The 12,663-nt window shown below is 43.4% G+C and overlaps 1 non-coding gene across 1 annotated transcript; it reads left to right on the plus strand.

Annotated features, from left to right (window-relative positions):
• Window positions 1–1,379: 1,379 nt before the first annotated feature.
• On the plus strand, window positions 1,380–1,536 carry LOC121292061. Its single transcript, XR_005946181.1, has one exon. It is a non-coding gene; the product is annotated as a U1 spliceosomal RNA (small nuclear RNA).
• Window positions 1,537–12,663: the final 11,127 nt, after the last annotated feature.

The following is a 12,663-nucleotide window of genomic DNA, read 5'->3' on the forward strand; positions in this document are numbered from 1 at the left end:
CTGCACATCTGTTCCTTCTACTAAAGTAGATATCCTCACATTTTTCCACATTATATTCCACCTGCCATGTTGTTGCCCACTCACTAAGTCTGACCAAATCCTCCTGTAGCTGCTTTACATCTTCCTCATAACACACGTTCCCACCAACCTTTGTACAACCGCGAACTTGGAAATATTACATTTGGTCCCCACATCCAAATCATTGATATATATTGTGACCAGCTGGGGCCCAAGTACTGATCCTTGCAGTACCGCACGAGTCACAGTCTTCCAACGTGACAATGACCTGTTTATTCCTAATCTCTGTTTTCTGTCTGTTAGTCAATCCTTAATCCATGCCATGACATTGCTTCTTATCCCATGTGCTTTTATTTTGCTAATCAACCTCCTGTGGGGGACTTTATAAAAAGCCTTCTGAAAATCCATGTGGATATTTGCCCAATCAGATCATGATTATCCAAGAATCCATTTATCTCATCATTTATAATAGATTCTAGAATTTTCCCTACTTCTGATATAAGGCTAACAGGTCTATAGTTCCTTGTTTTCTCTCCCTCTCTTTTTAAATAGTGGGATGACATTTGCTGCTAGACCTGCTGAGTTTTCCAGCATTTTCTGTTTTTGTTTCAGATTTCCAACATCTGCAATATTTTGCTTTTGTAATATATTGCTGTGGTAACTGTTCTGTCTCTATATTAAAAACATTGTAAAACCAGATTGAGATTTTTCTTGTCCTTTGTCCATGTGATTTAAGCAGGGTTTCTGTATTAATTGAAACGGACTCAAAATGTTAACTCTGTCCTCCTCTCCACATATGCTGTCAGACCTGCTGAGTTTTTCCAGCAATTTTTGTTATGTTTCAGGTTTCCAGCAGTATTTTGCTTTTATTCTGTATTAACTGTTCTGTCTATATTAATAAGTGTTGAAACTGTTTGAGTTTTTCTCGTCCTTTGCCTTGACAGTAGCGAGGAGTCAGCTTGAGGTGAGGGAGCAGCGACCCCAGATGAGAAGTATTCATATTGCAGCCAGCATTTCAGGAGCGTTCTGGAGAAGAGTCATACGGACTCGAAACGTTAACTTGGTTTCTCTCTCCACAGATGCTGCCAGACCTGCTTAGTTTTTTTTTAGCTTTTTCTGTTTTACTCCAGGAAGACGGTTCATTTCCTTTTAAGGGAAATATTCAAATAAGGGTGAAAGGTTCTGTGTTGTTGCAACCTCTTCTCTAGAGGAACATTCAAGCATGTAACTGCAATGGGTGGGAAGGATTGACTTGTCAGAGTGACAGCAGAGCCTGAACAGGGCGACGATACGACTTAAAACGGGGTCTGTGTGGTGGTGAGAGGTTGATTTGGGCTGATAATGTTTGAAAATGATTAAACATGCTTACCTGGCAGGGGAGAAACAGCGATCGGGAAGGTTGTGTTTCCTGGGATGAGACTATCCTTTTGCACATTGACGCCTGTGATATCTTCAAAGACGAGATACTCGACTGTGAAATTTGTGGTAGCGGGGGGACTAGGTTCGCGTTTTCCCCTTGTTTACAAATCAAAAGCAGAGTTTAGTAATTAATGCGCAGCAAAGGTGCTTGCATGTGGATACTTTTCTGAAGACGCATTCAACTAGGTAATGACTAATTAATTTTCCCCACCAAGATTGAGTCAAATCTTCGCGCTTCATCCACTGCAGCTACAAGCTTTTCAAAACGGCATCCAACGCTCCACTTTGCAAAGTAGAGACTCACAAGTACAGTCACACAGGTGGAAGGACAAAGAAAGAACCCCAAACTCTGGGAGTGAAATGAAAACAGAAAATGCCACAGATTCTCAGCAAGCCTGGAAACATCTGTGTGAAGGGAGAAACAGCAGGAAAGCACAGAAGGTTCTGCATCAATGCAGCCTTTTCACTCATGGGCGGTTCAATCATGTACTGTAATACTTGGGTAGAATTGACTTGTTGGAGTGGCAGCAGATTCTGAACGGGGCGACCTTATGACTTTTAAAATGGGGTGTTTGTATTCCTTGTGATTTCTCATTGATTGATGCTGTGGGATGCTGCTCTCCCTCTTATTGAATAGTGCACATCCGCCACCAGAGGGTCACAAGATAGAGAAACAGGTTTAAAGAAGAGACGCTTTGATCCTTTTTAAATCTTTTCACGCAGACAAATGATCTTCTATTGCAGCGGTCAGTTGATTCTTAAATGAATTCTGGCTTTAAGCGCAGAATGGCCATTCTCTAAGTTAATTCAATATGGAAATGGCGGACCATGCTACCCAGAAAGCATGGCGTGGGTGAATACGGTCTATAATCCATCAGAAGGGGTGCACCGCGCAGGCGTAGATAGGCCGTCTCTCTCTCTCTCTGCCCCCTCCCCTCCCCCTACAGTCAGCCAGTCCTGACCAACTTTCCAGAGACTTAATTTTAGCTAAACTTTTGACAAGGTCCCACATAAAACCCCATGGGATCTGGGGGAATGTAGCAAGCTGGATACAAAATTGACTCAGTGGCAGGAAACAGGGTAATTGTTAACGGGCGTTTTTGTGACTGGAAGGCTGTTTCCAGTTGGATTCCAGAGGTCTCAGTACCAAGTCCCCTGCTTTTTGTGGTATATGTTAATTATTTATACATCAACCTAGGGAGTATGACCAAGAAGTTTGCAGATGACACAAAAATTGGCCTCGTGGTTGATAGTGAGGAGGGTAGCTGTAGACCGCAGGAAGATATAAATGGACTGGTCAGGTGGGAAGAAAAGTGGCAAATGGAATTTAACCCGGAGAAGACTGAAGTGAAGCATTTTGGAAGGTCAAACAAGGCAAAGGAATACACAATTAATGGGAGAATACTGAGAGATGTAGAGGAAGTGAAGACCCTTGGAGTGAATGTCCACAGATCCGTGAAGGTAGCAGGGCAGGTCAATAAGATATTTAAGAGGACATATTAGCCAAAGTATAGAATATAAGAGCAAGGAGTTTATGCTGGAATTGAATAAATCATTAGTTAGGCCACAACTAGAGTACTATGTGCAGTTCAGATCACCACATTACAGAAATGATATAATTACAATGGAGAGGGTATAGAGGAGATTTACGAGGATATTGCCAGGACTGGAAAATTGCAGCAATGAGGAAAGATTGGATAAGCTGGTGTTGGTCTCCTTGGGACAGAGGAGGCTGAGGGGAAATTTCATTGAGATTTACAATATCATGAGGAGCCTGAATAGAGTGGATGGGAAGGACCTATGTACGTTAGCAGAGAGGTTAGTGACTCAGGGGACATAGATTTAAAGTGCTTGGTAGAAAGATTAGAAGGGAGAGGAGGAGAGTTAGGCAACTTCAGAGGGCAGTTCAGAGTAAAACATGTGTGAGACTGGAGTCACATGTAGACCAGAACAGGCAGTTGGAGCAGGTTCCCTTCCCTGAAGGAGAATAGTTGGATTTTTAGGACAACCTGAAAGTTTTCATGTTTTCATTTTGATTCTGTTCAAAAATTCCAAAATTTATTAAATTCAGTTTCACAACATGAAAAGGTTGAGGTGAATAGCAAAGATAGCTTTAATTAGAATAGAAACTAGATAAGCACATGAGGAAGAAAGGAACAGGAGGATATGCTGAGGTGAAGAGGCTTGAGAGGAGGTTCGTATGAAGCATAAACACCAGCATGGACCAACTGGGCTGTTTTTGTACTGTAATTCTATGTATGTAACTTCCCGTAGTTGGATTTGAACTCTCAATCTCTGGATTGTTAATCCAGCATTTTAGCAATTCGGCTGACATGCCTGAAGACACATTTATTGAAATGTATTTTTATGCCTTCTTTAATGATTTTACCTGAAGGCCTCGGCCTTTCCCAAAAGCCTGGGCTTGGATTTGATACTTTTGCCCAGTGCTGTGGCTGGTAGCTGAATTTGGGATGAGCAGCCTGAGTGAGTGCAGTGTATCTAATTTCCCAGGATAAACCTGAAGTCTCACGGCTGCTGGGAAGATGCGGGACTGGGTGGGGGAAAGAAAGTAGCCATGTTGGCTACTCCAGGTCACTATCCAGTGTCCCTGCTGGAAACAAAGGTTGTGTGACAGACAAGTGAGGAAAGTTAGAGAAGAATCACCAATTAGGGGTCTTTTCTTTCATTTTTTACATTAAAAAGAGAAATATAGAAAAACAAACACACAACTCATGTACTTATAAAACACTATTACCCGCCCCCAATAACATCACAAATAATGCATTGTAACATAATCGGGTTAGAAACATTTGCAGAGAGCAACATGGGTGTAAAATTCCTGCTTGTTTTCTCAGTACTGATGGGTGTGAAGTGAGAGACGGGCCGAAGTCCCACTGAGCCGCACTGATCCCGAGCTGAAGATGAAATTATCTGAAGGACAATCTCCAGCAGTGATATGCTGCAGAGAGGTCCTGGATCAGGGAGAGATTTTCTCAGACTGGTGTTGAATCACATTTAGATCAAATACGCCTTGCTCTCTCCCTCTCTCTCTGCCGGGGTCATTGCAGAGCAGAGGAGCGCCGAAAAAAATAAAGCACAAACCGTCCAAATGAAGCTCAAAACACCGAGCCTGAGATTCAGGGTCTCAAGTTTCAGCGAGTGAGAAGCCAGGTCTGTCTCACATGTCTGTGCAGCAAATCGGATTTGGAACAAGATGTATCCAAACATAATACAGAGCATGATCCACTTTTCAATGACGAAGTCAGAGATCATTTGTAGGAACCGAACTCTAACGGAGACCTTGAGGAAGTAAAGGGTTTATTAGTGGAGTGAGCTAAATGCGGATGGATTTGAACTCACCCCTCCACGGAGAGTGAAACTTTCATCTCACGCAATAGATCACTCAAATACAACACCACACAGAGCCTAATTCAATTTGTTCATTTTTGTTTGTTGGTTGAAAGTTCGATTTCTTGCTCACTGTCCTCTGTATTAAGAGTTTTCCATTCAAATTAGGAATTAAAGTATTTCCAACACAATTCATGTTAAACAATTGGCCAAGTGGTTACACTGTTTAATTTTAGGGATCTTGAGTTTAACCCATTCGGAAATTACATTGGATGTTTTTTCATTGCTGGCTTCCCTTTGTTTGCTTAAATCAGCAAATAACTGATTGCTGCCCGCAGCTGTTGAAATTGGAAACTGAACTCACTGAGGTGTCGGTCAAAGTGCACGAAGATGGTAACGTGAGTATCTCTCCACAGATGTTGTCCGACCTCCTGAGGACAGCCGGAAGCTTCTGATCTTCGGTTTTTGTTTTCACTATAACAGTTTTTCTGACAACACAAACTTACCTTAAATATGCAGCTGAAAACACAACTTTCTGTGACCTTTTCAAATACAACCTCGCTGTATACTTTCCTACACGCCCACTTTACAGTCTGTCATTTCCAAACACAGCGTCCAACAATCTCCTTTATGCTCCTTTATTTTAGTTAGTCCTTTCCTCTTCCCAATCGGTCCATTAAGCCCCATTCAGATCAAAGTGGAATGTGAGTCACGTCTCAGGTTAGCCTCAACAACTTTAGTTACCCTTCTCTTGTCATGTGCAATGCGAAATTATGAATCAACATTCTGTTTCTGTATTACACTCTTGCCTCTACCTGATTATTTGCCAAAATCGTTCATGGCCTTAAATGTCTTTCACTTTTCAATGTTATATTTCAGGTTTTTTGTTCATTTACAGGATGTGAACATCGCTGACTAGACCAGCATTCATTGCCCATCCCTAATTGCCCTTGAGAAGGTAGTGGTGAGCTGCCTTCTTGAACAGCTGCAGTCCATGTGGAGTAGGGGCACTCACAGTGCTGCTGGGGAGGGAATTCCCGGATTTTGACCCAGCGATAGTGAAGGAACGGCGATATATTTCCATGTCAGGATGGTGAGTGACTTGGAGGGGATCTTCCAAGTTATCTGCTCCCCTTGTCCTTCTAAATTTAGTGGTCGTGGGTTTTCAATGTGCTGTCTAAGGAGACTTGATGAATTCCTGCAGTGCATCTTGTAAGTGGTACACACTGCTGCTACTGTGTGTCGGTGGTAGAGGGAGTGAATGTTTGTGGTGGGAGGGTTGGGAAGGTTGGGTGGGGGGCCCAATCAAGTGGGCTGTTTTGCCCTGCATGGTGTCAAGCTTCTTGGGTGTTGTCGGAGCTGCACTCATCCAGGCAAGTGTGGTGTATTCCATCACACTCCTGACTTCTGCCTTGTAGATGGTGGACAGGCTTTGAGGAGACAGGATGAGCATTACTTATAGCATGATTCCTAACCTCTTAGCTGCTCTTGTAGCCTCAGTATTTATATGGCTACTCCAGTTCAGTTCCTGTTTAATGGTAAGGCTCTGGATGTTGATAGTGGAAATTCAGTGATGTTAAAGCCAGTGAACATCAAGGGGCGATGGTTAGATTGTCTCTTCTTGGAGATAGTCATTGCCTGGCACTTGTGTGGCACAAATGTTACTTGCCTCTTTTCATACCAAACCTGGATATTGTCCAGGTCTTGCTGCATTTGGACATGAGCTGCTCCAGTACCTGAGGAGTCGTGAATGGTGCTGAACATTGTGCAATCATCAGCGAACATCCCCATTTCTGACCTTATGATGGAAGGAAGGTCATTGTTGAAGCAGCTGAAGATTGTCGGGCTGAGGACACTACCCTGAGGAACTCCTGCAGTGATGTCCTGGGACTGAGATGATTGACCGCCAACAACCACAACCATCTTCCTTTGTGATAGGTATAACTCCAACCAGTGGAGAGTTTTCCCCCTGATTCCCATTGACTCCAGTTTTTTAGGGCTCCTTGATGCCACACTCAGTCAAATGCTGCCTTGATGTCAAGGGCAGTCACCCTCACCTCACCTCGGGTGCTCAGCTCTTTTGTCCATGTTTGAACCAAGGCTGTAATGAGGTCAGGAGCTGAGTGGCCCTGGCAAAACCCAACTGGACATCGATGACCAGGTTATTACTAAGCAAATGCCGATGATAGCAATGTTGATTACCCCTTCCATCACTTTGCTGATGATCGAGAGTGGAATGAGGGGCTGGTGATTGGACGGATTGGATTTGTCCTGCTCTTTGTGTACAGGACATACCTGGGCAATTTTCCCCATAGCTGGGTAGAAGCCGGTGTTGTAGCTATACTGGAGCAGCTTGGCTAGGGACGCAGGGAGCGCAAGTCTTCAGTACTATTGCCAGAATGTTGTCAGGGCCCATAGCCTTTGTACTATCCAGTGCTTTCAGTCGTTTCTTGATATCATGTGGAGTGAATTGAACTGGTTGAAGACTTGCACCTGTGATGCTGGGAACCTTAGTAAGAGACCGAAATGGATCAGCTACTCGGCATGTTAGTCTGGAGATTTTTGTGAATGCTTCAGCCTCCTCTTTCACACTGATGTACTGGGGTCCTCCATCATTGAGGATGGGGATATTTGTGGAGCCTCCTCCTCCAGTGAGTTGTTTCATGATCCACCATCATTCATGACTAGATGTGGCAGGACTGCAGAACTTACATCTGATCCATTGGTTGTGGGATTGCTTAGCTATGTATATCATTTTCTGCTTATGCGGTTCAGCACGCAAGAAGTCCTGTGTTAAAGCTTCACCTGGTTGACACCTCATTTTTAGGTATGCCTAGTACTGCTCCTGGTATGCCCTCCTGCACTCTTCATTGAACCAGGGTTGATCCCTTGGCTTGATGGTAATGGTAGAGTGGGGCATATGCCAGACCATGAATTTACAGATTGTATTCGAGTGTAATTCTGCTGCTACTGATGGTCCACAGTTCTTCATGGTTGCCCAGTCTTGAGTTGCTAGATCTGTTCAAAATCTATCCCACTTAGTACGGTGGTAGTGCCATACAACATGATGGAGGGTACCCTCAATGTGAAGGTGGACTTCATCCCCACAATGACTGTGCGGTGGTCACTGCTACTGATACTGTCATAGACAGATGCATCTATGGCTTGCAGGTTGGTGAACATGAGGTCAAGTATGTTTTTCCCTCTTGTTGGTTCCCTCACCACCTGCCACAGACCCAGTCTAGCTGCTATGTGATTTAGGACTCGGCCAGCTCAGTCAGTGGTGGTGCTACTGAGCCGCTCTTGGTGGTCGATATTGAAGTCAGCCACCCAGAATATATTCTGCGCTGTTGCCACCCTCAGTGCTTCCTACAAGTGGCGTTTAACATGGTGAAACACTGATTCATCAGCTGAGGTGGGGGGTGATGGGCTGGGTGGGGGCAGCGGGGTGCAGTCAGCAAGCGATAATCAGCAGGAGGTTTCCTTGTGATGTTTGACCTGATGCAATGAGAGTTCATGGGGTCCGGAGTCAATGTTGAGGACTCCCAAGGCAACAACAAGACTGTACAACACTGTGCCACCACCTCTGCTGGGTTTATCCAGCTGTTTGGGACAGGATATACCAGGTGATTGTCGTGTCTATGACATTATCTGTAAGGTGTGATTCCATGAGTATGACGATGTGGGACTGTTTCTTGTGTAGTCTGTGAGACAGCTCTCCCAAATTTGGCACAAGCCCCCAGATGTTAGTGAGGAGGAATTTTCAGGTCCAATATTGCTGGATTTGCCGTTGTCATTTCCGGTGCCAAGGTCGATGCCGGTTTGATACAACCGAGTGGCTTGCTAGAACATTTCACAGAGCAGTTAACAGTCACGTGTTAACAGACCAGGTGAAGGCAGCAGTTTTCCTTCCCTAAAGGCTATCAGTGAACCAAATGTATTTTTACGACAATTGACAATGACTTCATGAGGACTTTAATTCCATCATCTGCCCTGTGAAATTTCAACCCAGGTTCTGGGCTACCAATCCACTGTCAAAACCACTACACCACCGCCTCCTCTCAAATTCTGTTCAGCGAAGCTGTACTAAAATGAAGCTCAGACCCTTTGCCTTGCCCACGTCCACATTGATCAATTGCTGTCAGAATTCCCTCCTGGAAGGAACTCCACGATACAACTACTGTGAACACCCACATCTGCTTCAAACACTCCTCCACATTCTATTAGTTCAAGAAGGGGATTCAAGGTGTTCAGAGTCAACATGTTCCCACAAAGAGAAAGGGTGGGACACACAAATCTAGAGCCTCCCATATGACAAGGTGCATAGAGGGTAAGGTAAAAGGGGGAAGCTGATATCAGACATGGAGCTTATTGTACAAAGCCGAGAAGAATACACAAAGTATCTGGTGAAAGTAAGAGGGAGATTAGAAAAACAAAGAGAAGGTATGAAAATATACTGGCCGGTAAGGTCAAGGAAAGTCCAAAGATGCTTCTTAAGTATATAAAAAGCAAGAGGATAACTAAAGAAAGAATAGTGTCTGTTGGAGCCCCAAAAGACAGCCTATGTGAGAAGGCAGGGGCGTCCTTCATCACTTCTTTGTAGTTGTCTTCACAAAAAGTCTGTGTTGATGATTACATTGTAGTTAAGTAGGAAGAGTATTAATATTAGATGGAAGATATATTGTAAGAGAGAAATTATTAAAGAGTTTGAAGTCTTTGAAAATGCATAAGTTGCTTGTCACGAATGAAGTTTATGCCAGGTTATTAAAAGAAGCAGGGAGGGCATTGTAAAGGCTCTGAAATCATATTTCAGTCCTCCCCGGATACAGGAATGGTGTCAGAAGATTTGAGGATAGCTAACATTGTACAGTTGTTTAAAAAGGGAGGAAGGCTAATATGAGCAATTATAGTCCCATTAGCTTAACTTCCGATATTGAAAAATTGATTAAATCAATTCTGAAAAAATTTAGAAAGACACCATGGAAAGTCAGCATGGATTTCTTAAAAGGAGGACAAATCCGACAAATATGTTTGTCTTTTTTTAAGTTGGTGACAACGGTGGTAGCTGTGGGTAATACAGTGGTTTTGAATTTTAGCAAGGCTTTTGCCAAAGTTCCACATGACAGGCTTGTCATAAAGTAAAAGATCTTGGGATCCTAGGAAGAATGTCAAACAGATCCTAAATTGGTTGAGTGGCAGGAACAAGGTGTAGTGGCTGATAGGTGTATTTTTGCGACTGGGCAATGCTATCAGTACGTTCCACAGGGAACTAAGCTGCTGTAGTTTAAATTCATTATTTAGACTTACATATAGAAGCATGATGAGGACGTTTTTGGATGACACAAGAAGTGTCCGTGTGGTGACAGCAGGAAGGGGAGATTTAGATGGAAAATAGATATAGATCAGTTGGGCAATAACGTGCAAAATAGAATTCAACCCTGAGAAGTGTGAAGTAATGTATTTTGGGAAGTGCAAAATGGCAATGGAATACACAACAAATGGGAGGACACTAAATAGTGTCTATGAACTGAGGAACATTGGAGTGTAAGGCCACAGGTCTTTAAAGGCAGATAACATCGATAAGGTGGTTCAGTGGGCTAATAGCGTGTTTTACTTCATTAGCGAGGCATAAAATAGAAGAGAAGGGAGGTCATGCTCGAAGTGAATGCAACACTGGTTCGATGGCAGCTTCAGTGCTGTGTACAGTTCTGGGCACCACATTATGAAGAGATGTGATTCCACGACAGACTGTGCAGAGGAGATTCACAAACATTCTCCCAGGAGTGGATAAATGTAGCTATGAGAAAAGAATGGATAAGCTGGGGCTGAACTGAGAGAGAGGCGAGGTTTATTTGAGGTGTATTAAAGTTATGAGAGACCTGCAGCCCTGTTCACATGAGCAGAGGCGTCAAAAAATAGGTGGGGGGTGGGGGGAGCAACATTACATTAACTGAAAAATGACTAGAGGGGAGATCTGAGAACATCTTGTTATCCAATAGTTGTAGTGGAGTTGGAAATCACTGCATGAAACGATGGGAGAGGCAGAAACTCTCACCACTTTAAAACAGTTCTTGCATGTCCACTTGAAGGGCCGTGACCTGCAGGGCCGTGGACTTTCGTCGAATGGCACAGACACGATGGACCGAATGGCCTCCTTCCTGTGTTATAGACTTTCTATGATTTTATGATTCTGTGACATCCTCCCTCTCCAGCTCCGTAATATCCCACCCACCCTCGTCCATTCTTTCTTTCCCGCTCTTCCCTGTAAACACGTTATCCCGGAACCAATAGCACCCAGTCCTGTCCCTTTTCCCAGATAGGTCTCTGTTATTGCCGCATCATATTCCCACCTATAATAACCTATAAGTAAGAGCTATGAGTGAAATCAGGGATCAGTTCTACACGCTCAAGGTGGCTGATGTTTGGAATTCTCTCCCACAAATGGCTGCTGATGTTGGATCAATTGTTAATGTTATATTTGAGATTGAGAGATTTTGGAGTAGATTGACGGTGTCGGCCTCATACATTCTGTTTGCTCAATGACTGTGAACCCCAGTCTTACTGGGGTCAATCCGTCTCACCAGGGGGTTTCTCTACACAATAAATAAGCGGCTCCTTTCAATAATATCTCCCTAGCAAGAAACACAGACCAACACCGGAGAAAAATGCATGAGAGCTCATCATGTTCTGAAAAACCATTAGACAAAAACAAAAAAACTGCGGATGCTGGAAATCCAAAACAAAAACAGAATTACCTGGAAAAACTCAGCAGGTCTGGCAGCATCGGCGGAGAAGAAAAGAGTTGACGTTTCGAGTCCTCATGACCCTTCGACCGAACCACTAGACGTTCGGATACTGCGAACTCCTGAAGATACTATCCGCTCCTAGCTGCCGTCGGTGTTTCTTGTAAGTCTGTGTAAACATCTACTTACTCTGTACACTGTAGCTGTATTCCTGTCTTTCGATGTAATGTCCTCCATTCTTTGTTGTGGGTGTGACTGGTAAGGCTTCATATCCAGTTTTAATTCACTAAACCACGTTTACCTGTATAATTGTTCTTTTAATTTACTGTTCCCTACAAGCCCAGCCTGTAACCCATGTTTAACTAGATTACTATAGTGGTTCACTATTCGCTCCTCGCTTCTGTTTGTACCTTTGTAAATCAGCATATCCGGTTATAGCGTTTATAACGCATGTTTGTGAACTGAACATATGGACGAGAACAGAAATAACTGCTGGTGGCTTCACTCCTTTAGCTGCTGCGGATTACGGATATTTGTCAAATGCAGAGACACGAACCAGTTAGAGCCCAAATGAAGCAACAAAAATATAATATCGCATTCAATCTGTCATTTCTCCATCTCCGTCTCCGCAATCGCATCCATGTTTCTGGATAATTATATAGGATTACAGAAGTCACTTTTTTTTAAAAAGTCGCAATACATCTTTATTGAGTTACATTTCAATGACTGCATATCTGATAAACCCTGGAATTTTACATTGCCGGTCATGTTATCACAGTACTACAACTCAATCGAGTTAGACTCTTTGCGTTTCAGATATAGGTTAAGGAAGTTTCCGTTCAAAGGAGGATTGTATTTGTAATTAATGTTTGCTACTTTTTGACCAACATTTGAGACGATGACGCCACTAATGTTTGATGTATCCACTGTGCATTCTCTGATTATTTATTTCATTCGCTGCTCCCTCTCTGGCCCAAGACCAGGAGCAGCAACCTGTGCTGATTCCTCTCTCTAATCCAGGACAACTGTATAGAGATCAGGAGCAAGAACCTGTGCTGATTCCTCTCTCTAAATCAAGGTAACTGTATAGAGATCAGAAGCAGGAACCTGTGCTGATTCCTCTCTCTAAATCAAG

The sequence above is a fragment of the Carcharodon carcharias genome, chromosome 19 (genome assembly GCF_017639515.1).
Source record: "Carcharodon carcharias isolate sCarCar2 chromosome 19, sCarCar2.pri, whole genome shotgun sequence".
NCBI classification, from domain to species: Eukaryota; Metazoa; Chordata; class Chondrichthyes; order Lamniformes; family Lamnidae; genus Carcharodon; species Carcharodon carcharias.